At 46.5% G+C, this 27,853-nt stretch overlaps 1 protein-coding gene across 7 annotated transcripts in view; it reads right to left on the reverse strand.

Annotated features, from left to right (window-relative positions):
- pphln1 (periphilin 1) overlaps positions 1-27,853 on the reverse strand; it is a 291,915-nt gene that overhangs the window by 214,127 nt on the left and 49,935 nt on the right. The window lies entirely within an intron of this gene.

Here is a 27,853-nt window from a genome sequence, read left to right on the forward strand (position 1 = left end):
TACCTCCACAACATTATTTTTGCTCTGTCTGCATTATATCTTCAAAGTTAAAACCAAGTTCACTTACAAATAATATAACCCAGCCTGTATGCTACACAACAGTCCAGGAAACAATGATGTGACATTTGAAAGCATCAGTGAGACATTAATACATAAGTGCCTTAAACTGCTTTAAACCAACTGGTCCTGGGGATATGTCACTTTTTAGGGACCAATACTTTCTTCATTACTGTAATTTTGCTAACATTAACCTTAGTGAGTTCCTGTCCCTGATTCAATATTAGCTTTCTTGGGGTAGATGACATGCTGATCTCTTTCCCTGCTGTAAATACTGGCACAATTATTCAACATATTCACCATTTCCTTATTTTCATTGACAATATCAGAGTTAACAATCATCAAGGGTCCTACATTGCTCCTAACCATTAATTTTTCCAAATATAATTGTAAATTTTTGAACTGATTTTAACATCCCTTATAAGTTTCTGATCATACTCCCTTTTTGTAGCTCTATCTGTTTAGTCACCCTTTCTTTATATCTTACCTATTCACCAGAATCTGTGCCATTTTTTGCACTTTTGTTTGCTTTTTTAGTTTTATGTTGTCTCTTACTCCTTAGGGCATAAACTGGTTTTGTATCACTAATTCTTCTTTTGAACCCCTCTCACTGATCATTTTACCCATTACCAGATTTTCCCAGTCTACTGTGGGCAGTCTCTCTCTCTCTCATAGCATTAAAGTCAGCCTTACTTAAATCTCGAATCATAGCTGTTGCGCGTTTCCCTTTCAAACACTTGATATACTTTTGCAGAAAACTATCCTGGGCATACTCAAGGAAATTCACTACCTTTCAGACGTGCTAATCTGCTTATCCAAATCTATATGAAAGTTTAAATCTTCCACTATAACCACACTTCCTTTGCTATGTTCTTATCTAATCTGTGCATTTATACAACCTACCACTTCACAGCTGACGAGGTTAAGGGCACTCTACTTGAATGCATGCAGCATTTGCAACAAGGTAGATGATTTAAAGGCCCAAATAGAGGTAAATGGGTATGATCTAATTGCCATAACAGATCGTGGCTACAGGGTGATGAAGACTGGGAACTGAATATTCAACATTTAGGAAGGATAAGCAAAAAGGAAAAGGAGGTGGTGTTCCACTGATAATAAGGGATGGGATCAGTATATTAGTAAGGAAGGATCTCAGATCAGAAGAACGATATATGGAATCTGTTTGGGTGGAGCTGAGAAACAGCAAGGGTCAGCAAACATTGGTAGGAGTTGTTTATAGGCCACCAAACAGTAGTGATAGTGTGGGGCATGGGATTAATCAGGAGCTGGGAGAAGCATGTGGCATGGGTAATACAGTAATCATGGGTGACCTCAATCTGCATAAAGACTGGGTAAACCTAATGAGCACTAATGCTGTGGAGGATGAGTTTCTGGAGTGTGTCAGGGATGGTTTTCTAGAGCTGTATGTTGAGGAACCGACTAGAGAACAGGATATTTTAGATCTAGTTTTATACAATGAGAAAGGGCGAATTAATATTCTTGTTTGTAAAAGAACCTTTAGGGATGAGTGACCATAATATGATATAATTTTATATTATGTTTGAAAGTGAGGTAGTTCAATCTGAAGCCAGGGTGTTAAATTTGAACAAAGGAAATTATGAAAGTTGAGGGGTAAATTGGCTGAGGTAGATTGGGAAATTACATTAAAAGGTATGACAGTACATAGGCAATGGATAGTCTTTAAAGAAATATTACATAGCTTACAACAATTATACATTCCTTCAAAGCACAAAACCCCCAAAAGTAACCCCCAACAGACAACCGTGGATAACAAAGGAAGTTAAGGATTGTGTAAGATTAAAAGAAAAGGCCTATAAAGTTGCCAGAAATAGTAGTAAACTTGAGGATTGGGAGGATTTTAGAATACAGCAAAGGAGGATGAAGAAACCGAAAAAGAATGGGAGAAGAGAATATGAATGCAAGCTAGCAAAAAATATGAAAAAGGACTGTAAAAGCTTCTATAGGTACATAAAAAGGAAAAGTTTGGCCAAGACAAATATGGGTCCGTTACAGGCAGAGTCAGGAGAATTTATAATGGGAATTAGAGAAATGGCAGAGAAGCTAAATGATTACTTTGTGTCTATCTTCACTGAGGAAGATACAAGAAATCTTCCAGAATTAGAGATCCAAGGGATCAGAGGAATGAGGAATTGAAGGAAATTAGTATTAGTAAGAAGGTTGTATTGGAGAAATTAATGGGGCTGAAGGTTGATAAGTCCCCAGGACCTGATATTCTACATCCCAGAGTGTTGAAAGAGGCAGCTATGGAGATAGTGGATGCACTGATCATCTTCCAAAATTCTATAGAATCTGGAGCAGTTCCTGCAGATTGGAAGGTCGCAAATGTCACCTATTTAAGAAGGGAGGGAGAGAGAAAACAGGGAATTACAGATCTGTTAGCCTTACATCAGTCGTTGGGAAAATGCTAGAATCTATTCTAAAGGATGTGATAAATGGACACTTGTATAATAATGATCTAATTGGGCATAGTTAACATGGATTTCTGAATGGGAAATCATGTTTGACGAACCAGTTGGAAGTTTTTTGAAGATGTTACTAACAGAATTGATAAAGGGGAGTCAGTGGATGTGGTATACTTGGATTTTCAGAAGGCTTTTGATAAAGTCCCCCATAAGATATTGGTTAGCAAAATTAAAGCACATGGGATAGGATGTAATATACTGGCATGGATTAAGAATTGGTTAACAGGCAGAAAGCAGAGAGTAGGAATAAACGGGTCATTCTCGCGTTGGCAGGCTGTGACTAGTGGGGTAAAGCAGGGATCAGTGCTTGGGCCCCAGCTGTTCACAATATATATCAATGATTTGGATGTGGGGACCAAATGTCGTATTTCCAAATAGATGACACAAAACTAGGTGGGAATGTGTGTTGTGAGGAAGATGTAAGACAGCTTCAAGGGGATTTGGAAAGACTTAGTGAGTGGGCAAGAACGTGGCAGATGGAATAAATATGGAAAAATGAGGTTATCCACTTTGGTAGAAGGAATAGATGTCCATAGTATTTCTTAAATGGTAAGAGATTAGAAAGTGTAGATGTACAAAGGGACCTGGGTGTCCTCGTCAATAAATCACTGAAAGCTAACATGAAGGTACAGCAAGCAATTAAGAAGGTTAATGGTATGTTAGCCTTTATCGCAAGAGGATTTGAGTACAGGAGTAGTGAAGTCTTGCTTCAATTGTATAGAACCTTGGTTAGACCGCACCTGGATTAGCATGTGCAGTTTTGGTCCCCTTACCTTAGGAAGGATATTATTGCCATAGAGGGAGTGCAACAAAGGTTCACCAGACTTGTTCCCAGGACAGCGAAACTATCCTATGAAGAGATATTGGGGAAACTGGGCCCGTATTCTCAAGAGTTTCAAAGAATGAGAAGTGATCTCATTGAAATCTACAAAATACTTAAAGGGATAGACAAGGTAGATGCAGCTAAGATGTTTCCCCTGGTAAGGGAGTTTAGGATCAGGGGACACAATTTCAAAATAAGGGGGAAGCCACTTAGGACAGAGATGAGGATAAATTTCTTTACTCAAATGGTTGTGAATCTTTGGAATTCTCTACCCCAGAGGGCTGTGGATGCTCAGTCATTCAGAATGTTTAAAGCAGAGATCGACAGATTTCTAAATACAAATGACATAAGGGGATAATGAGGATAGTGTGGGAAAAAGGCATTGGAAAGGGATGATCAGCCATGATCATATTGAATGGCGGGCAGGCTCGATGGGTTGAACAGCCTACTCCTGTTCCTATCATTTGCTGGTTATTCTGTGCATTTGTATAAAGAATGCTTATTTGGATCACACACCCTAACCTGTCCTTCAGATTTAATATTTTATTCATACGTTTCTTATTTCTCTCTCCTGTTTTAATTAATTTACATGTTTTAGTTTTCCTTTAATCTGTAGTGTCTAAAGCACAATTTCCAACAGTTAGTCTACTCTCTTTCCTTGCTTTTGTTTTCAAACTGTTATCTACTTCCATACTTTCCACCAGAGAATTTCCCCCAATTTGCAAGTTTAAAGTCCTTGAGACCGCCCTATTTATCCTTCCCACGAGGATCCTGATCACAGTCCAGTTCGGGTGTAGTTAGTCCCAGTGGTACAGTTCCTTCCTGTTCCATTACTGATGCCAGTGTCCCATGAACTAGAACCCCTCTTTCCCACACCATTCCTTCAGCCAGGGCTTCACTTCCCTTCACCAATTTGCATGTGGTTCCGGTAATAATCCAGAGATGAGAACCCTTTAAGTCCTTTTTTTTTAAATAAAAGTTTAGTTCCCAGTTCCTGTACATTTCAAACAGGACCTCTTGTCTACTATTCTCTATGCTGTTGCTCCCAACATGGAACACAATGACAGGATCCTCCCTGTCCCATATCCTACCAAGGAAGTTCAAGATGTCCCTCACCCTGGCACCAGGTAGGCAACATATGATATGGGACTCTCAATCCCACTTACAAAGTATGCTATTTGTTCCCTACTTATTAAACTCCCTACAACGACTGCATTATACTTTACCTCCTTGGACAGCCTCCTGCTCCAAGGTGCCATGGTCTGCATTCTAGCTCTCCTTACAACAATTATCCTTATCATCACCTGCTGAATAGGATTATTTCTGCAGATTCTCGTTCTCTATCGCACTTAGGTTCCCCTTACTCTGCACGCTATCAGTCACAACTGACACGATCAGCTGCAACTCTCCACATGGTGTTACCGAAGTCGGCGGCAAACAGTCCAGATACTGCTCCCCACTCTCTTATGTGTTAGTGTGTATAATGAGCTGGAGAGATTAGAGACAAAGCAGCTACTGCAGATGTGTTCGCTCGGGACAATCTCGCTGTCCACAAACTCCCACATACTGCAGATGTGACACAAAATCTGTCCGACCATATCTTCGTCTAGATTATTTATATCATTTATATCTACTTATTAAGTTTGTTGCAAGTTCTTTTCTTTTTGTACACACGAACTGGCACTAAGTACCAGACAAAAATTTTAAAACCTTACTGCCTCAAGCTTTCATGAACCACTACAAGTATCAGAGGCAAAAAGCAGCACCACCATCCCCTTAGAATTAGAATTAGAATTAGAATATTACAGCGCAGTACAGGCCCTTCGGCCCTCGATGTTGCGCCGATCATCTGACCTACACTATTCCATTTACATCCATATGTCTATCCAATGACCACTTAAATGCCCTTAAAGTTGGCGAGTCTACTACTGTTGCAGGCAGGGCGTTCCACGCCCCTACTACTCTCTGCGTAAAGAAACTACCTCTGACATCTGTCCTATATCTTTCACCCCTCAACTTAAAGCTATGTCCCCTCGTGTTTGCCATCCTCATCCGAGGAAAAAGACTCTCACTATCCACCCTATCTAACCCTCTGATTATCTTGTATGTCTCTATTAAGTCACCTCTCCTCCTCCTTCTCTCTAACGAAAACAACCCCAAGTCCCTCAGCCTTTCCTCGTAAGACCTTCCTTCCATACCAGGCAACATCCTAGTAAATCTCCTCTGCACCCTTTCCAAAGCTTCGACATCCTTCCTATAATGCGGTGACCAGAACTGCACGCAATACTCCAGGTGCGGCCTCACCAGAGTTTTGTACAGCTGCATCATGACCCCGTGGCTCTGAAACTCGATCCCCCTACTAATAAAGGCTAACACACCATATGCCTTCTTAACAGCCCTATTAACCTGGGTAGCAACTTTCAGGGATTTATGTACCTGGATACCAAGATCTCTCTGCTCATCTACACTACCAAGAATCTTCCCATTAGCCCAGTACTCTGCATTGCTGTTACTCCTTCCAAAGTGAATCACCTCACACTTCTCCGCATTAAACTCCATTTGCCATCTCTCAGCCCAGCTCTGCAGCCTATCTATGTCCCTCTGTACCCTACAACACCCTTCGACACTATCCACAACTCCACCGACCTTCGTGTCATCCGCAAATTTACTAACCCACCCTTCTACACCCTCATCCAGGTCGTTTATAAAAATGACAAACAGCAGTGGCCCCAAAACAGAACCTTGCGGTACACCACTAGTAACTAAACTCCAGGATGAACATTTGCCATCAACCACCACCCTCTGTCTTCTTTCAGCTAGCCAATTTCTGATCCAAAGCTCTAAATCACCTTCAACCCCATACTTGCGTATTTTCTGCAATAGCCTACCGTGGGGAACCTTATCAAACGCCTTACTGAAATCCATATACACCACATCCACGGCTTTAGCCTCATCCACCTGTTTGGTCACCTTCTCGAAAAACTCAATAAGGTTTGTGAGGCACGACCTACCTTTCACAAAACCGTGCTGACTATCGCAAATGAACTTATTCTTTTCAAGATGATTATAAATCCTGTCTCTTATAACCTTTTCCAACATTTTACCCACAACCGAAGTAAGGCTCACAGGTCTATAATTACCAGGGCTGTCTCTACTCCCCTTCTTGAACAAGGGGACAACATTTGCTATCCTCCAGTCCTCCGGCACTACTCCTGTCGACAATGACGACTTGAAGATCAACAACAACGGCTCTGCAATCTCCTCCCTGGCTTCCCAGAGAATCCTAGGATAAATCCCATCTGGCCCAGGGGACTTATCTATTTTCACTCTTTCCAAAATTGCTAACACCTCCTCCTTGTGAATCTCAATCCCATCTAGCCTAGTAGGCTGTATCTCAGTAATCTCCTCGGCAACATTTTCTTTCTCTACTGTAAATACTGACGAAAAATATTCATTTAACGCTTCCCCTATCTCCTCTGATTCCGCACACAACTTCCCACTACTATCCTTGATTGGCCCTGTTCTAACTCTTATCATTCTTTTATTCCTGATATACCTATAGAAAGCCTTAGGGTTTTCTTTGATCCTATCCGCCAATGACTTCTCGTGTCCTCTCCTTGCTCTTCTTAGCCCTCCCTTTAGATCCTTCCTGGCTAGCTTGTAACTCTCAAGCGCCCTAACTGAGCCTTCACGTCTCATCCTAACATAAGCCGCCCTCTTCCTCTTGACAAGCGCTTCAACTTCTTGAGTAAACCACGGCTCCCTTGCTCGACAACTTCCTCCCTGCCTGACAGGTACATACTTATCAAGGACACGCATTAGCTGCTCCTTGAATAAGCTCCACATTTCGTTTGTGCCCATCCCCTGCAGTTTCCTTCCCCATCCTACACATCCTAAATCTTGCCTAATCGCGTCATAATTTCCTTTCCCCCAGCTATAATTCTTGCCCTGCGGTATATACCTATCCCTGCCCATCGCTAAGGTAAACCTAACCGAATTGTGATCACTATCGCCAAAGTGCTCACCTACATCTAAATCGAACACCTGGCCGGGTTCATTACCCAGTACCAAATCCAATGTGGCATCGCCCCTGGTTGGCCTGTCCACATACTGTGTCAGAAAACCCTCCTGCACACACTGGACAAAAACAGACCCATCTAAAGTACTCGAACTATAGTATTTCCAGTCAATATTTGGAAAGTTAAAGTCCCCCATATCCACTACCCTGTTACTCTCGCTCCTGTCGAGAATCATCTTCGCTATCCTTTCCTCTACATCTCTGGAACTATTCGGAGGTCTATAGAAAACTCCCAACAGGGTGACCTCTCCTCTCCTGTTTCTAACCTCGGCCCATACTACCTCAGTAGACGAGTCCTCAAACGTCCTTTCTGCCGCTGTAATACTTTCCTTGATTAACAATGCCACACCCCCCCCTCTTTTACCCTCTTCTCTGTTCTTTCTGAAACATCTAAATCCCGGAACCTGAAACATCCATTCCTGCCCCTGCTCTACCCATGTCTCCAAAATGGCCACAACATCAGGATCCCAGGTACCAACCCATGCTGCAAGCTCACCCACCTTATTCCGGATGCTCCTGGCGTTGAAGTAGACACACTTTAAACCAAGTTCTTGCTTGCCAGTGCCCTCTTGCGTCCCTGTAACCTTCTGTACCAAATTCCCAAATTCTGCACTCTATTTTCCATGCACTCCTTTTATGATCACTCTGTGCATCATCAGATACAGTTGCTTTTTAATCGACCGGAGTCACACTCAAGTTACAAGTGCTGATTCAGTTTCCTGCTCACAGTAATTAGCCCCTATTCAAGCAATCACTTACAGCTGATTGGCAGTTAACTACTGACCATTTTCGTTCCCTAACTTCCAGTTTCTTTTACAGTTTTTAAAGAGATCTATGTTAAATTTGAATATTAAACTAAGTTTCAATTTGAGATTTACTCATCAATATTTGCCAGAGAATGCCCACTCTCCCCAAATTCCCAACTTTTACATTCTATTTACGATACACTCCTTTTACAATGACTCCGTGCCACCACTCAGGTGAACATAAAAGATCCCACGGCACTAAGTGAAGAAGAGCAGAGATATTCTCCCAGAATTTCTGCCGTTTATCTATCCCTCAAACAAAACCATTAAAAGATTAACTGGTTATTTATCTCATTGCTGTTCGTGGGACCTCATGGTGTAAAAGGCTGACTCATCATTGCTTTTCAGAGAGGTCTCCGAGTGCTGCTTGAGTGGACAGAGTGTGAAGAAGGGAGTTTGGTCAGTGAGGGAGTTCGGTGAAATGAGGGAGCTACAAATTAATTAAGGAAAACAAATTTAATTTAATTAACACAATAAAGATGGCAGGACAGGATGTTTTTTTTAATTTTAAGATACAGCACTGAAACAGGCCCTTCGGCCCCACCGAGTCTGTGCCGACCAACAACCACCCATTTATACTAACCCTACAGTAATCCCATATCACCTCCCTACACTAGGGGCAATTTACAATGGCCAATTTATCTATCACCTGCAAGTCTTTGGATGTGGGAGGAAACCGGAGCACCCGGCGAAAACCCACGCAGACACAGGGATAACTTGCAAACTCCGCACAGGCAGTACCCAGAATCGAACCCGGGTCCCTGGAGCTGTGAGGCTGCGGTGCTAACCACTGCGCCACTGTGTCGCGGCAGCAGTACATGGGAGCTCCTGGATGCCAATGAATCCATGCTAACCACGTCTGTACTAAGTGTCTGTGACTTGAGGAGCTTCGACTCAGAGTAGATGAGCTAGAGGCCGAGCTGCAGACATTATGATGCATCAGGCAGAAGGAAAGTTACCTGGACATTTTGTTCCAGAAGGCAGTCACACCCCTTAGAATGTCAACTGATTTGGTCACTGGTCAGGGACTGGAGGGTGGAGTCAGGCAGGTAAGGGATTCACAAATGTGGATGTGGAGCAGCCTCAGCCCTTACAATTGAGCAACAAGTTCGAGGCTCTTACAACTTGTATGGACAAGAACGAGGACTGTAGTGTGGATGAGCAGACTGACCATGGCACTATGGTACAGGAAGCCATTCAAGTGGGGGGAGTTAAAAGAAATGCAGTGGTAGTAGGGGACAGTATAGTCAGGGGATAGTTACTGTTCTCTGCTGCCGAGAGCGAGAGTCCAGAAGACTGTGTTGCCTGTCTGGTGCCAGGGTTCGGGACATCTGCTCAGGGCTAGAGACGAGCTTGCAGTGGGAGGGCGAGAATCCAGTGGTCGTGGTCCATGTAGGTACCAACGACAGACAGGATGAGGAAAGAGGTGCTGCAGGGACGATGAGGAGCTAGGCAGTGAATTAAAAAGCAGGACCTCAAAGGTAATAATCTCTAGATTGGCATAGAATAAATAAGATTAGAGAAATGAATGTGCGACTTAAAGGGTGCTTGGTAGAAGTGGGTTCCCGTTCGTGCGGCACTGGCACCAGTACTGGGGAAAGTGGGGGCTATACCATTGGGACGGTCTACACCTGAACAGCGCTGGAACCAGTGTTCTAGTGAGCAGCATAATCAGGAAAGTAGACAGTGTTTTAAACTAAATAGTGGGGGCAAGGGATCAAATTTGAGAAGATGTGGTAAATCAAAGAGTACAGACAAGGCAAGAGAGAAAGGTATTAATACAGGAAATGATGAACAGACCATGACAGGAAGGGACAGAGAGGTCAAATCTAAGAATCAATCAGCAGATAAGGCTAGATGTTACAAAAATAATAAAAGGACAAAAGTAAAGGCTATGTATCTGAATGCACGTAGCATTCGAAACAAAACAGATGAACTGATAGATTGTACTTATTTATTTCTATTTGCGCTGATATCCATTACAGAGACATGGCTCAGGATGACATAGATTGGGACCTGAATATTGAAGGGTATATGACATTTAGGAAGGATAGGAAGCTAGGACAAGGTGGAAGGGTGGCTCTGTTAATTAATGATGGTATAATCACAATAGTGAGGGATGACCTAAGTTAACTTACCTTCCAAGAGAGCAGCAGAGAGGAGCAGACCTGCGGGAAGAACACGGAGCGGGGAGCGGATAAATACAGCCCGAGGATCACGGCCTCGAGCACTTACCTTCCGAGAGAGCAGCAGACCTGCGGGAAGAACATGGAGCGGATAAATACAGCCCGAGGATCGCGGCCAACAGCACTTACCTTCCGGGAAAGCAGCAGAGAGGAGTCCAGGCGTGCTGGAGTTTGTGAACAGTAACATCACAGGAAATCTGCAAGGTAATTGGTTGGTGAGTAACTGCTGTTACGTGGATAGCACGTTTATAGATCTGGTCACCCCACAGCTAAAGAGTATGAAGGGAGAGAGGGAATGGGTGTCCACCAGACAGTCAAAAAGAATCAGGCAGGTAGTGCAGGAGACCCCTGAATGCATCTCACTCTCCAACAGGTATTCAGTTCTGAATATTGACGGAAGTGATGCTTCACCTAGGGAGTGCAGCCAGAGCCAAGTCCATGGCACCACGGGTGGTTCAGCTACACAGGGAAGACTGGAAGAGCCAGTGATCGGTGATTCAATAGTCAGGGGAACAAACAGGCATTTCTGTGGCCACAGACATGAATCCAAGATGGTGTTGCCTCCCTTGGCCAGGGTCAAGAATGTCACTGAGCGGCCGCAGAGCATCCTGAAGGGGGAGGGTGAACAGCCAGCAGTCGTGGTCCACATCGGAACCAACGACATAGGTAGGAAGAGGGATGTGGTCTTGCAGTCAGAATATAGGGAGCGAGGTAAGAAATTAGCAAGCAGGACCTCAAAAGTAGTTATCTCCAGATTAGATCACTTCCAGTGCCACGCGCAAGTGAGTATAGAAATAGAAGGATAAGACAGGTTGATGCGTGACTGGTAAGATGATGCAGGAGAGAGGGCTTCAGATTCCTGGGACATTGGGATCTGTACAGGCCGGACGGATTGCACCTGAACAGAGCTGGGACGGAGTTCCTTGTGGGACATTTTGCTAGTGCTGTTGGAGAGGGTTTAAGCTAGTTTGTTAGGGGGATGGGGACTTGAGGGTACAGTCAGCTGGGACAAAATCAGAAATTAAAATGGAAGACGGAAAATTAATGGATGAGTCTGGAAGGCAGAGGAAACGAGGATTAGAAAACTTAGAAAAAGAGTCTGGCAGTGCTCAAGGGTATCTATTTCAATGCAAAGAGTATAGCAAATACAGCAGATGAACTGAGGGCACAGATAGACACGTGGAAGTATGATAGCATAGCTAATACAGACACATGGCTTAAGGAGGGATAGGAATGGCAGCTCAATATCCCTGGTTACAGGGTTTTCAGACGCGATAGGGAGGGGGATAAGAAAGGAGGGGGAAGTGACAATTTTGGTCAAGGAAACAATTACAGCTGTGTGGAGGGACGATATGTTGGAAGGTTCATCTGAGGACTTATGGATTGAGCTAAGGAACAAAAAAGGTGCAATCACACTGCTGGGAGTGTACTATAGACCCCCAAACAAACAATCAGAGGGGAGATAGAAGAGCAGATATGTAGGCAAATCTCTAAAAATGCAAGAAGAGGGCAGTAATAGTAGGGGATTTTAATTACAGTGATTCCTGACAACGCTGGCCGCCACTGTCGTCGTCAGGCTGCGCCGCGGTGCGCACATGTGCAGACGGTCTCCTGCATGCGCTGCGTTCCGGCTTGCCAGGGCTGGTTAGCGCATGTGCCGATGACGTCATTGCGTGACGTATGCATCGTCGGGCAACGCACCTGGTCGGCCTCTGCGCATGTGCTTTATGCAACGCCAACGTGCATTCATGCATGTGTCAACCTTTGGAAATTCACGCATGCGTCAAGCTTTGGCGCGAGTTTCTGAAAGTGGAAGGAGGAGAGGTTTCGTCAGGCATTTTCTCGCAATTATTTAGTCGATTTGGAGATTTCAGTCTGCTTCATTTTTATTAGAGAGAGGAGATTACTCCAAGGTAAGTTGCTGTGAAAACATTTCCATTGTCTGGGGCACTGCATGTGCTCCAGTCCACTGCACTGCACTAAAATCCTTTCCATTATCTGGGGCTGTGTGCAGGCAGTACATGTGCACCAGTCCCTGTTGTAAGTTGCTCTGTTCCTGCACCGATCAGAGCACATGGACACCCAGGCACCTATTTCCCCATCCGCCCTTGAAATAACCATGCAGAGCCTTGAGAGACTCCGCAATTGCCAGCTGCTGCCGGTCAAGGAGAGGGGTAGAGGGGGTAGGGAAAAAGAGAGGGGTAGAGGGGGTAGGGAAAAAGAGAGGGGTAGAGGGGGTAGGGAAAAAGAGAGGGGTAGAGGGGGTAGGGAAAAAGAGAGGGGTAGAGGGGGTAGGGAAAAAGAGAGGGGTAGAGGGGGTAGGGAAAAAGAGAGGGGTAGAGGGGGTAGGGAAAAAGAGAGGGGTAGAGGGGGTAGGGAAAAAGAGAGGGGTAGAGGGGGTAGGGAAAAAGAGAGGGGTAGAGGGGGTAGGGAAAAAGAGAGGGGTAGAGGGGGTAGGGAAAAAGAGAGGGGTAGAGGGGGTAGGGAAAAAGAGAGGGGTAGAGGGGGTAGGGAAAAAGAGAGGGGTAGAGGGGGTAGGGAAAAAGAGAGGGGTAGAGGGGGTAGGGAAAAAGAGAGGGGTAGAGAAAAAGAGAGGGGTAGAGGGGAGGGGAGAAAGAGGGCGGGGGGGGGGGAAGAGAGGGCGGGGGGGGGGGAAGAGAGGGCGGGGGGGGGGGAAGAGAGGGCGGGGGGGGAAGAGAGGGCGGGGGGGGGGAAGAGAGGGCGGGGGGGGGGAAGAGAGGGCGGGGGGGGGGAAGAGAGGGCGGGGGGGGGGAAGAGAGGGCGGGGGGGGGGGAAGAGAGGGCGGGGGGGGGGAAGAGAGGGCGGGGGGGGGGAAGAGAGGGCGGGGGGGGGGAAGAGAGGGCGGGGGGGGGAAGAGAGGGCGGGGGGGGGAAGAGAGGGCGGGGGGGGGGAAGAGAGGGCGGGGGGGGGGAAGAGAGGGCGGGGGGGGGGAAGAGAGGGCGGGGGGGGGGAAGAGAGGGCGGGGGGGGGGAAGAGAGGGCGGGGGGGGGGAAGAGAGGGCGGGGGGGGGAAGAGAGGGCGGGGGGGGAAGAGAGGGCGGGGGGGGGAAGAGAGGGCGGGGGGGGGAAGAGAGGGCGGGGGGGGGAAGAGAGGGCGGGGGGGGGAAGAGAGGGCGGGGGGGGGAAGAGAGGGCGGGGGGGGGAAGAGAGGGCGGGGGGGGGGAAGAGAGGGCGGGGGGGGGGAAGAGAGGGCGGGGGGGGGGAAGAGAGGGCGGGGGGGGGAAGAGAGGGCGGGGGGGGGAAGAGAGGGCGGGGGGGGGAAGAGAGGGCGGGGGGGGGAAGAGAGGGCGGGGGGGGGGAAGAGAGGGCGGGGGGGGGAAGAGAGGGCGGGGGGGGGAAGAGAGGGCGGGGGGGGGAAGAGAGGGCGGGGGGGGGAAGAGAGGGCGGGGGGGGGAAGAGAGGGCGGGGGGGGGAAGAGAGGGCGGGGGGGGGAAGAGAGGGCGGGGGGGGGGAAGAGAGGGCGGGGGGGGGGAAGAGAGGGCGGGGGGGGGGAAGAGAGGGCGGGGGGGGGGAAGAGAGGGCGGGGGGGGGGAAGAGAGGGCGGGGGGGGGGAAGAGAGGGCGGGGGGGGGGAAGAGAGGGCGGGGGGGGGGAAGAGAGGGCGGGGGGGGGAAGAGAGGGCGGGGGGGGGAAGAGAGGGCGGGGGGGGGAAGAGAGGGCGGGGGGGGGAAGAGAGGGCGGGGGGGGGAAGAGAGGGCGGGGGGGGGAAGAGAGGGCGGGGGGGGGAAGAGAGGGCGGGGGGGGGAAGAGAGGGCGGGGGGGGGAAGAGAGGGCGGGGGGGGGAAGAGAGGGCGGGGGGGGGAAGAGAGGGCGGGGGGGGGAAGAGAGGGCGGGGGGGGGAAGAGAGGGCGGGGGGGGGAAGAGAGGGCGGGGGGGGGGAAGAGAGGGCGGGGGGGGGAAGAGAGGGCGGGGGGGGAAGAGAGGGCGGGGGGGGGAAGAGAGGGCGGGGGGGGGAAGAGAGGGCGGGGGGGGGGAAGAGAGGGCGGGGGGGGGGAAGAGAGGGCGGGGGGGGGGAAGAGAGGGCGGGGGGGGGAAGAGAGGGCGGGGGGGGGAAGAGAGGGCGGGGGGGGGAAGAGAGGGCGGGGGGGGGAAGAGAGGGCGGGGGGGGGAAGAGAGGGCGGGGGGGGGAAGAGAGGGCGGGGGGGGGGAAGAGAGGGCGGGGGGGGGAAGAGAGGGCGGGGGGGGGAAGAGAGGGCGGGGGGGGGAAGAGAGGGCGGGGGGGGGAAGAGAGGGCGGGGGGGGGAAGAGAGGGCGGGGGGGGGAAGAGAGGGCGGGGGGGGGAAGAGAGGGCGGGGGGGGGAAGAGAGGGCGGGGGGGGGAAGAGAGGGCGGGGGGGGGAAGAGAGGGCGGGGGGGGGAAGAGAGGGCGGGGGGGGGGAAGAGAGGGCGGGGGGGGGAAGAGAGGGCGGGGGGGGGAAGAGAGGGCGGGGGGGGGGAAGAGAGGGCGGGGGGGGGGAAGAGAGGGCGGGGGGGGGGAAGAGAGGGCGGGGGGGGGAAGAGAGGGCGGGGGGGGGAAGAGAGGGCGGGGGGGGGAAGAGAGGGCGGGGGGGGGAAGAGAGGGCGGGGGGGGGAAGAGAGGGCGGGGGGGGGAAGAGAGGGCGGGGGGGGGAAGAGAGGGCGGGGGGGGGAAGAGAGGGCGGGGGGGGGAAGAGAGGGCGGGGGGGGGAAGAGAGGGCGGGGGGGGGAAGAGAGGGCGGGGGGGGGAAGAGAGGGCGGGGGGGGGAAGAGAGGGCGGGGGGGGGAAGAGAGGGCGGGGGGGGGAAGAGAGGGCGGGGGGGGGAAGAGAGGGCGGGGGGGGGAAGAGAGGGCGGGGGGGGGAAGAGAGGGCGGGGGGGGAAGAGAGGGCGGGGGGGGAAGAGAGGGCGGGGTGGGGAAGAGAGGGCGGGGGGGGGAAGAGAGGGCGGGGGGGGGAAGAGAGGGCGGGGGGGGGAAGAGAGGGCGGGGGGGGGAAGAGAGGGCGGGGAGGGGGAAGAGAGGGCGGGGGGGGAAGGTGTAGAGGGGGGTGGAGGGTAAAGGGGGTGTAGAGAGTGGGTGGGGGGTGGTTAGAAGGTGGGTGTGTAGTGGGAGGGAGTTAAATTCAGATGTGCCTGAAGAGGGGGAAGCAAAAGGCAGGGACCAGACAGCTGCAATGCCTGGAGTACATTTGAGAAGTAGGGGAGAAAGCAGCTGGATGGGGGACTTGCAGCTGGAGGGAACGGCTGGATGGAGGGGGGCCGGAAGCGAGAGGCCGTAGAGAGCCGTGGGGAGCGAGCGGCTGAAGACGGTGTCGCTGGGTGAGGGGACCGGCTGGTCCGTCTTCTGCTGTTGCAAATTTATGGCGCAGGCACAGAAAAATACACTCCTCCTCCCACCACTCCCTCCCCACATTCCGGCCGCTCCGCCCCACCCCCCCTCGCTGCTCTCTTCGGCTGCTCCGCTCCCTGCCCTGCTCCCCTCCCCCACCGGCCCGCTCCGCACTGCTCCCTTCCCCGCCAACCCCGGCCCGCTGCGCTCCCCCACCGGCCCGCTCTGCACCGCTCCCCTCCCCCCAAACCCCGGCCCATTCCGCTCCTCCCCCCAAACCCCGGCCAGCTCCACTCCACTCCTCCCCATCCCCCCAACCCCAGCCTGCTACGCTCCTCCCCCACCACACCAGGCCCGCTCGCTCTCTCACTCTGGCCATTGTGAGCTGCCATGTGTTTGTTCGGTTGCCTCCGTGTGATTATTTGAGCAGCGCCATCTTTAGTCCTGGCAGCTGCCTAAAGTCACAGACTGACATTTTAGTGGCACATGCTGCATTTGCGCATGTGCCACAGCAATGTCACCTAGCGGTAGCGCTGTCAGCAAATGCAGCCTTTTAATTACCCCAATATTAACTGGGATAGTTTTAGTGTGAAAAGAACTGAGGGAGCAGAATTCTTGAGGTGCATTCAGGAGAAATTTTTTGCCCATTATGTAGCAAGTCCAACAAGCGAGTGCGCAGTTTCAGGAGATGAAGATGGGCAAGTGGAAGGAGTGGCAGTGGAAGAGCATTTTGGTGGTAGTGATCATAATTCAGTCAGTTTTAACATAATTATGGAAAAGGACAGAGTTAGAGTTCTCAATTGGGGCAAGGCCAATTTTACTAAACTGAGGAGTGATTTAGCGAAAGTGGACTGGAAACAGCTACTTGAAGGTAAACCAGTGTCAGAACAGTGGGAGGCATTCAAAGGGGAGATTCAAGGGGTTCAGGGTAACCATGTTCCCACAAAGAAAAAGGGTGACGTGGCCAAATGTAGAGCCCCATGGATGTCAAGGAGCCTACAGGGTAAGATAAAGCAGAAAAGGAAAGCTTATGTCCGACACCGAGAACTCAACACAACAGAATGCCAAGAGGAGTATAGAAAGTGGTGAAATCAAAAAGGAAATTAGGAAAGCAAAGAGAGGGCATGAAAGAATATTGGCAAGGAAAATCAAGGTGAACCTAAAGATGTTTTATCAATACATTAAGAGTAAGAGGATAACTAAGGAGAGAGTAGGGCCCATAAAAGACCAAAAAGGTAACCTATGTGGAGAAGCCTAAGATATTGGTATGGTTCTTAATGAATATTTTGCGTCTGTCCTCAGAAAAGAGGGTGACGATGCCGATATTGTAGCTAAGGAGGAAAAGTGTGAAGTACTGGATGCGATAAACATAGGAAGAGAGGAAGTATTCATGGGATTAGCATCCTCGAAAGTTGATAAATCACCAAGGCCAGATGAAATGTACCCTCGGTTGTTAAAAGAAGCAAGAGAGGAAATAGCAGAAGGTCTGACCATCATTTTCCAGTCCTCACTGGATGCAAGTATGGTGCCAGAGGATTGGAGAATTGCTAACGTTGTACTTCTGTTGAAAAAAAGGAGTGAAGGATAGACCGAATAATTACAGGCGAGTTGGTCTAACCTCAGTAGTGACCAAATTATTGGAATCTATTCTGAGACACAGGATAAACTACCACTTAGAAAGGCACAGGTTAATCAAGGATAGTCAACATGGATTTATTAAGGGAAGATCTTGTTTGAACAACTTGATCGAATTTTTTGAAGAAGTAACAAGGAAGATAGATGAGGGTAGTGCAGTTGATGTGGTCTACATGGATTTTGGCAAGGCTTTTGACAAGGTCCCACATGGCAGACTGGTTAAAAAAATAAAATCCCATGGGATACAGGGAAATGCAACAAGGTGGATACAAAATTGCTCAGTGGCAGGAAACAAAGGGTAATGGTTGACGGGTGTTTTAACAACTGGAGGGCCGTTTCCAGTGGCATTCTGCAGGGCTCAGTCCTGGGTCCCCTGCTTTTTGTGGTCAATGTTAAAGTTTTGGACGTAAATGTTGGGGCCACGATCAAGATGCTTGCCAACAACACAAAGATTAGCCGTGTGGTAGATAGCGAGGATAGCTCTAGGCTACAGGAAGATATTGATGGTCTGGTCAGATGGGCAGAAAAGTGGCAAATGGAATTCAACTTGGAGATGTGTGAGGTGATGCATTTGGGGAGGTCAAACAAAGCAAAGGAATACACGATAAATGGGAAAATACTGAGAAGCGTAGAGCAAGTAAGGGACATTGGAGTGAATGTCCACAGATCCCTGAAGGTAGCAGGACAGGTCGATAAGGTGGTTAAGAAGGCATACGGAATCAGGCAGAGTCAACCTGGTTTTGTGAAAGGGAATAAAAGAAAAGAAAAGAAAAGAAAAGGAAAAGAAAAAAAAGAAAATAAAAGCTCACGGTGTAGGGGGTAACATATTGGTATCGATAGAAAATTGGCTCGCGAACAAGAAACAGCAAGTGGGCATAAATGGGTCATTTTCTGGTTGGCAAGGTGTAAACAGTGGTGTGCCACATGGATCAGTGCTGGGGCCTCAACTTTTTCCAATTTATATAAATGACTTGGATGAAGGGACCAAAGGTATGGTTGCTAAATTTGCTGATGACACAAAGATAGGTAGGGATGTAAGCTGTAAAGACATAAGGAGGCTACAAAGGGATTATAGATAGGTTAAATGAGTGGGAAAAGACCTGGCAAATGGAGTATAATGTGGGAAAGTGGGAAATTGTCCATTTTGGCAGGAAGGTTAAAAAAGAAGCATATTATCTAAATGGTGAGAGATTGCAGAGCTCTGAGATGCAAAGGGATCTGGGAGTCCCAGTGCATGAATTGCAAAACGTTAGTATGCAGGTACAGCATGTAATTAGGAAAGCTAATATAACGTTATTGTTTATTGCGAGGGGAATTGAATACAAAAGTAGGGAGGCTATGCTTCAGTTATACAGGGCATTGTTGAGACCACACCTGGAATACTGTGTACAGTATTGGTCTCCTTATTTAACAAAGGATGTAAATACTTTGGAAGCAGTTCAGAGAAGGGTTACGAGACAAATAGCTGGAAAGGGCATGTTGTCTTTTGAGGAAAGTTTGGATAAGCTGGGCTTGTACCCACTGGAATTTAGAAGAGTAAGAGGCAACTTGATTGGAACATGAGATTCTGAGGGTTCTTGACAAGGTGGATGTGGAAAGGATATTTCCTCTTGTGGGAGAATCTAGAACTAGGAGTCACTGTTTAAAAATAAGGGATCGCCCATTTCAGACAGATGAGGAGATTTTTTTTCTCTGAGGGTCGTGAGTTTTTGCAACTCTTCCTCAAAAGGTGGTGGAAGAAGAGTCGTTGAATATTTTCAAGGCAGAGGTAGATAGATTCTTGATAAGCAAGGGGGTGAAAAGTTATCAGGCGTAGGTGGGAATGTGGAGTTGAGGTTACAATCAGATCAGCCATTATCTTGTTGAATGGCAGAGCAGGCTCTAGGGGCCGAGTGGCCTACTCCTGCTCCTAATTTGTATGTTCGTATAAATTGGCTGCCATGTTTGTCTACATGACAAGTGACCACACTTCAAAAGTCATTCTTTAGCTGTTAAGTGCTTTGTGATGTTCTTTCTTCATATGTTGATGTCTTGTACTTACAAGTCAACTAAATAAGTCATTGAATTTACTGCATATAATACTAAAAAGGTAGGTTACTAACAAAGCATCACAATGTCTGCAGCATATAATGCCACAGCATTCAAAACGCAAGGAACATACTTTGACTCTAAAATGGATTGGTTCTTTAATAGACAACAATTTCTCAGAATCGGATATCTTCATCCAAGTCTAAAAGACTGAAATGTTGAAGCAAGAGAAACTTAATTTTCCACAGTGAAAATAATTCAAAAGAAAGCACATGTCCATTAACCCGAAGGTTGGGTTGAAATTTGATTGATGCTGGTTGGTTTGCTAAATCAAATTGATTCGTGCTGAATTGGAATCTTAACAGCTTTTACCATGGGAGAGCTTATCTGTTTATCAGTTAAAGAAACAGATTTATTCTCAGCATAGATTTCACAACTAATAGTTACTAAACTGAATGCTCATAGATGTCAAAAAGCATGCCATATTCTTCTGCTTAACAAGCCTTAGAAACTAAATGTGGAATAAACTCATTGCAAATTTTATAGTCCAGATAAAGCAGAAAAAATAAATCCTTAATTAGGTTGCCCATGTAATTTTAAGTAAAGACACCAATATTACTGCTCTAATTTACTTTTCAAACACATTTAGCACAAATTCAATATTAAATTTCATATTAATTTTCCCAAGTGCATTATGCATTAACTCACTTTCAGCCAAGACAGAATGGCCCTTTTGATTTTATGCAGCTGAATGGACAACCCTCAAATAAACTGGTTCCTTTTCATGAAATTAAAAATCACAACTTTAATATTTTAAAATTAACAATAATGCACACTTTTTCAATACAAACACTTGAAATGTTTAAAAGGGAAGGAGTAATAAAGAACAAAGAATAGTACAGCACAGGAACAGGCCATTCGGCCCTCCAAGCCTGCGCCAATCATGATGCCTGTCTAAACTAAAACCTTCTGCACTTCCGGGGTCCGTATCCCTCTATTCCCATTCTATTCATCTATTTGTCACGATGCCTCTTAAACGTCGCTATCGTACCTGCGTCCACCACCTCCAAGTGGCAGCAAGTTCCAGGCACTCACCACCCTCTGTGTAAAAAATTTGCCTCGCACATCCTCTCTAAACTTTGCCCCTCGCACCTTAAACCTGTGTCCCCTAGTAACTGACTCTTCCACCCTGGGAAAAAGCTTCTGACTATCCACTCTGTCCATGCCGCTCATAACTTTGTAAACCTCTATCATGTCGCCCCTCCACCTCCGTCATTCCAGTGAAAACAATCAGAGTTTATCCAACCTCTCCTCATAGCTAATACCCTCCAGACCAGGCAACATCCTGGTAAACCTCTTCTGTACCCTCTCCAAAGCCTCCACATCCTTCTGGTAGTGTGGCGACCAGAACTGCACGCAATATTCTAAGTGTGGCCTAACTAAGGTTCTGTACAGCTGCAGCATGACTTGCCAATTTTTATACTCTATGCCCCGACCGATGAAGGCAAGCATGCCGTATGCCTTCTTGACTACCTTATCCACCTGCGTTGCCACTTTGTGACCTGTGGACCTGTACGCCCAGATCTCTCTGCCTGTCAATACTCCTAAGGGTTCTGCCATTTACTGTATACTTCCCACCTGCATTAGACCTTCCAAAATGCATTACCTCACATTTGTCCGGATTAAACTCCATCTGCCATTTCTCCGCCCAAGTCTCCAACCGATCTATATCCTACTGTATCCTCTGACAATCCTCATCACTATCTGCAACTCCACCAACCTTTGCGTCATCCGCAAACTTACTAATCAGACCAGCTACATTTTCCTCCAAATCATTCATATATATTACAAACAGCAAAGGACCCAGCACTGATCCCTGCAGAACACCACTAGTCACAGCCCTCCATTCAGAAAAGCATCCTTCCACTGATACCCTCTGTCTTCTGTGACCGAGCCAGTTCTGTATCCATCTTGCCAGCTCACCTCTGATCTCGTGTGACTTCACCTTTTGTACCAGTCTGCCATGAGGGACCTTGTCAAAGGCTTTACTGAAGTCCATGTAGACTACATCCACTGCCCTTCCTTCATCAATCATCTTCGTCACTTCCTCAAAAAACTCGATCAAGTTAGTGAGGCACGACCTCCCCTTCACAAAACCATGCTGCTTCTCGCTAATAAGTTCATTTGTTTCCAAATGGGAGTAAATCCTGTCCCGAAGAATCCTCTCCAATAATTTCCCCACCACTGATGTAAGGCTCACCAGCCTATAATTTCCTGGATTATCCCTGCTACCGTTCAACAAAGGAACAACATTGGCTATTCTCCAGTCCTCTGGGACCTCACCTGTAGCTAATGAGGATACTAAGATTTCTGTCAAGGCTCCAGCAATTTCCTCCCTTGCCTCCCTCAGTATTCTGGGGTAGATCCAATCAGGCCCTGGGGATTTATCTACCTTAATGTTTTTCAAAACGCCCAACACCTCCTCTTTTTTGATATCAACATGACCCAGACTATCTACACTCCCTTCCCTAGACTCATCATCCAAGTCCTTCTCTTTGGTGAATACTGATGCAAAGTACTCATTTAGTACCTCGCCCATTTCCTCTGGCTCCACACATAGATTCCCTCCTCTGTCCCTGAGTGGGCCAACCCTTTCCCTGGCTACCCTCTTGCTCTTTATATACATATAAAAAGCCTTGGGATTTGTTCACAGATCCTTCCTAGGAACAGTGCATGGGAAAGTGGGTTGGCAGCAGCCATGAAGAGTGTGAACAGTTTTATGCTTGCTCCCTACACCCCTGAACCTGACCTAAGTTATTCACAACACAAAGGTGCTCATTTAACACAAAAATTCCTGCACAGTTAAGATGGAGAAAGCCGTTAATACGCATTTTATTCCTTCCTCACATAATGGTAGTGATGCAAGATATATTTCAATATATAGCTATCTGGCAAGTCCATCTACAAAATCAGAGATACCAACTGTTTGGTTTTATGTAACTTTCTCCATTGAAAAGGTTCAGGTACACTCAGCAACAATATTTATACTTTGCATTGAAATATGAAGAGAATGATAAAAAGGAGCAGTAATTTTTCAAGGCAGACGACATTCAGACACTTTGAGAAAACTCATGACAAGATAAGGCTGATCAATTTACAAACGCTTTGTGCCCAATTTTAATCCATTTAAAACAGACCCTGTTGCAGAGAGTTAAAGTCAGGCCCTTTACTTCACCAACTTATTTAACTGATCAGCAATATGGTCATCAATGTTAGACATTTTAGCCAAATTAATTTTACTACTCAAATAGTGAATAGATACTTTTGAAAACACCCAAATTCAGATCCCATTCAGGCTGTTGATCATTCTTCCACATAAATTATACAGAACACTTGGTACCAAGGAGCTTCTCAATTTCTAATGGCGACAGTCATTTGCTTCAACCACTGAAAATGCAATAAAGTCCCGTCCACTTAGATTGTCAACACTTATCACAGGTAGATGCCTCTTATCAGGAAAATGATGCAAACCACTTGCTATTTCCACAGAAATAAATTACAACAGCATTACTTATGAGACATTAAACATGCAGGCTATTACAAGCAATTCACTTAGCTTTTTGCTTCTCGATAAAGTTGCATTAAGTACTGTTAATTATTCATCTGAGGAGCTAAATAACTCAGTACTGACTGTCATGCCACTGTAATAGAAAATGCAAAAGCAATCTATTTGCTACAAATCTTGACTATTGAAAGCAATATCATCCAAGTCATTTACATATATCAAAAAGCAGTGGCCCTAGTACTGACCCTTGGGGAACAATGTATACCATCAAGTTTGATAAACAATCATTTACCACGACTCGCTGTCGTCTGTTCTTAAACCAATATTTTATCTAAGCTGACACTGACCTGCCAATTGCATGAGCCTCAATTTCGTTAACCAGTCGTTTATGTGGTAGTTTGTCAAATGCTTTCTTAAAATCCATATAGACAACATCCACTGAATTTCCTTCATCAACCTTTTGTTACTGCATCAGAAAATTAAATTAGATCTGCCTTTTGCAAATGAGTGCCGACTCTCCTTAATTAATTCAAAACTCTCCAAGCGCCTATTTTTTTCCCCCCTGATTATTGCTTCTAAAACCTTACCCACTACTGATGCTTAACTGACCAGTCTGTAGTTACTTGGAATGCCTTTACACCCTTTCTTGAAGAGTGTCACATTTGTCACTTTCCAATACTCTGGCACCTCCCCACATCTAGGGAAGAGGAAGATTATGGCAGGCCCTTCTGCTATCTCCACCCCCCAATTCCTTTCGCAACCTGAGATGCAAGCCATCCAAACCAGGCAACTTATCCACTCAAGGCATTGCCAGCCTATCGAGTACATCCTGCCTATCAGTTTTCACCCCACCCATTACCCCTACTATCTCCACTTCTACCGATATTTTGCTCGCATCCTCTTTAATAGGAAACACCAATACAAAGTACTCTTTAAACATTCTAGCCTTGCCCTCTAATCATATATCACCCTCTTTGTCCCCAATAGGCCCCACCCCACCTCTTACTACCCACTTACTATTTACATGCCTGTAGAAGGTTTTTGGGCTCCATTTGTGTTAACTGCCATTCTATTCTCATATTTTCTCTTTGTCAGTCTTATTTTCCTCGTCACCCCCTCTCAACTTATTGTATTTGGCCTGGTTCTGACTTGAAAAATTCACCTGACCTGCATCATACACCATCATTTTTTGTTTCATCATATTCTCTAGCTCCCTTGTCATCCAAGGAGCTCTGGCTTCGGGTCCCCTAACTTTCCTCCTTGTTGGAATGTACCTAGCCTGTATCAGAAACATCCTCCTCCTTAAAGATCACCCAGACACTTGGTCCACATCATTCCCCAGCACCAGATCCAGCAATTCTTCTTAGCTGGACAAAGAACATATTGATCAAGGAAGTCCTCCTGAACATATTTCAGAAATTCATCCTCCCCTCTTCCCTTTACTGTTACATTATCCCAATCGACATTTGGGTAATTAAAGTACCCCAATATCACCACTCTATAGTTCTTGCACATCTCTTATGATTTCCCTGCACATTTGCTCCTCTATCACTTTCTGACTATTTGGATGCCGATAGAATACCCCTAGTAATGTAATCATACCTTTCTTGCTTCTCAACTCTAACTAAATGGATTTGGTCCTTGCCCCCTCAAGGACGTTCTCTCTTTCCAATTCGACAATGTCTTCCATAATTAGTACCACCTCCTTTTTTTTCCTTCCCTATCTTTTCTGAACACTTTGTATCCTTGAATAATAAGCACCCAGTCCTCACCATTTTTAAGCCACGTTTCCATTATTACTACATCATATTCCTAAATGGTATTTGTGACTGTAGCTCATCAACCTTATTCACCACACTTTGTGCATTTACATACATGCACTCTAAACCTGTTTTTGTTTTTCTCCTAGTCCTTCTTAGTCTGCTCCTTTCCAATATGGTACTACTTCCTTTTCTAGTACTGTCCAACACTCTCCCTCTATGCACCTTATTCCTCTTTTATACTTCTTTATGCTGGTGCCCATCCCCCTGCCGATTTAATTTAAATCCTCCCTAAACACACTGGTGAACCTCCCTGCAAAGACATTAGTCCCTGGTGCAACCCACCCCTTTTGAATAGGTGCCTCCTGCCCAGAACTGATCCCAATGCCCTAAGAATCTGAAGCCCTCCTTCCTGCACCATGCCTCAAGCCACACATTGATCCTCCTCAGCTTCCTATTTCTACTCTCGCTAGCACGCAGCACTGGGAGTAATCCAGAGATTACTAACTTCGAGGTCCTACTTTTTAACTTCTATAACTATGTAAAAAGACATTAGCGAGAGTAAGCATGGATTCTTCAGAGATGGGAGAAATTATAATGGGGAATAAGGAAATGGAAGAGACATTAAACATATACTTGGTATCTCTCTTTATGGTAAAACACACAAAAAAATTCCAGGAGTAGTGGAGAACCAAGGGTCTAATAAGGAATATAAGGATATTATTATTAATAAAGAAGTAGTACTGGAGAAATTAATGAGGTTTAAAAGCCAACAAATTCCCTGGACCTGCTGGCCTACACACTAGTGTTTTAGAAGAGGTGGTTACTGAGATTTTGGTTTTCATCGTTCAGAATTTCCTAGATTCTTGAACAGTCCCCGTGGATTGGAAATCAGCAAGCATAATCCCACGATTCAAGAAAGGGGTGGAGAGAGGGGGGAAAAAGGGAACTAGACCAGTTAGCCTGATTTCAGTTGTAGGAAAACTGCTAGAATGTATTATTAGAAACTTGATAACAGGCACTGAGAAAAATCAGAGTCAACACAGATTTATGAAAGGGAAATTGCGTTTGGCAAATCTAGAGTTTTTTGAGGATGTAGTTGGTACAGTGGATGTCGTGTATTTGGAGTTTCCAAAAGCATTTGATAAGGTGCCACACAAAATTAGGGATCATGGGATTGGGGTAATATATTAGCACGATTTGAGGATTGGTTAATGGACAGAAAACAGAGAACAAGAATAAACAGATAATTTTCAGGACAGCAGGGAATAACAAGCAGGGTACCACAAAGTTGAGTGTTTGGGAGATCAGCTGTTTACAATCCATAATAATGACTTAGATGAGGGAACCGACCATAATGTTTACTGATGGTACAAAGTGAGGTGGGAAAGTGAATAGTAAAGAGGACATAAAAAGATTTACACAGACTAAGTGAGTGGGTAAGAACAAGGCAGACAGATTTTCATCTGGAGAACAATGTTCCCTCTAAGCTGTGATGCATAGTGAACAAACAGGCCTTGCACAAACAGGCCTGCGTTGCCATGCAGCAATCCTGAAAGGACTATGCAATGCAATAAGCCAGTCGTGCACAGCAAACAGAAATTAGAGAGATTATCTGTGTTGACTCTGATTTTTCTCAATGCCTGTTATCAAGTTTCTAATAATACATTCTAGCAGTTTTCCTACAACTGAGAAATGTGAAGTTACCTACTTTGGTAGGAAAGCACAAAAGCAGGATTTTTTTAAATGCTGAGAGACTGGGATGTGTTGGTATTGAGAGAGATCTGGATGCCCTTTTACATGAATCACAGAAAGATAATATGTAGATACAGCAGTTAGGAAAGCAAATGGTATGTTAGCTTTTAATTTAAAGGGATTGGAATATAAGAATAAAGAAGCCTTACTGAAATTGTATAGGGCTTTACTGAGACCATATCTGGAGTACTGTGTACAGTTATGGTCATCTTACCCAAGGAAGAGGAAGTGTAATGAAGGTTCACTAGACCGACTCCTCAGATGAGGGGATTGTCCCATGAGCAGAGATTCAGTATTCTAGGCCCATATTCTCCAGAGGTTAGAAGAATGAGAGGTGATCTCATTGAAACATATAAAATTCTTCACAGGATAGATGCTGGGAGGACGTTCCTCCTTGCTGGTGAGTCTAGAACTAGGAGTCATAGTCTCAGAAGGGGCCAGTCATTGTGGACTGAGACGAGGAGTCATTTCATCACAATATGTGTTGAACTTTCGGAATTCTCTACCCCAGAGAGCTGTCGATGCTCAGTCGTCAGTACCTACAAGTGAGAGATCAATAGCTTTTTGAATTCTAGGAGAATCAAGGCTTATGAGGATAGTGCAAGAAGATGTAGCTAGGGGAGAAGATCAGCCAAAATCTTACTGAATGGTGGAGCAGGCTGAGGGGCCTACACCTGCTCTTAGAATTTCCCCGCAGACATTAAGCTGACTGGCCTGCAGTTGCCGGGTTTCTCCCCTCCCCTTTTTTAAGACAGGGGGTAACATTTGCAATCCTCCATTCCTCTGGCAGTCAGACTAGAAGATTACAGCAAGAGCCACTATTTCCAGCCTTACTTCTCTTAGCAACCGAGGATGCATCCCTCTGCACTAAGTGACTTTTCTACTTTGAGCGCTGCAAACTTTTTAAGCACCACCTCTATTTTTGTCAGGAAAACCCCACCTATCAAGAATGAGACGCATTAATTTCATCGTATGAACATTAATTTTAAACTGTTGCTGGACTGAAAGATGACTTGTTTAAAGAAAGCACAGAAGTGGCTGGAAACATTTGCATATTAAGAGACAGTTGCCTGGAGAGAAAATAGAACTGCTCCCTGATCCAATTAACCCAAATGGATTGTTTGATCACCAGACATTGAATGCTCTCTCTCACGAATTTCCAGATCCACTGTATCCACTTAAACTTCAAGAGAGAAAACTCCTACATCGAAACAAATCTGAAAGTGTGCACTGGGCCCCAACGAAATGGCAAGATTTAACTGAATCAAAGACCCTACACCGAACTCCAAGGCAGTAAATGCACCTCAGCTATTGCTTCAAACTTTTCCTCTATATTCTTTCTCCTTTTCTGTCTC

Source organism: Heterodontus francisci, chromosome 18 (genome assembly GCF_036365525.1).
Source record: "Heterodontus francisci isolate sHetFra1 chromosome 18, sHetFra1.hap1, whole genome shotgun sequence".
NCBI lineage: Eukaryota > Metazoa > Chordata > Chondrichthyes > Heterodontiformes > Heterodontidae > Heterodontus > Heterodontus francisci.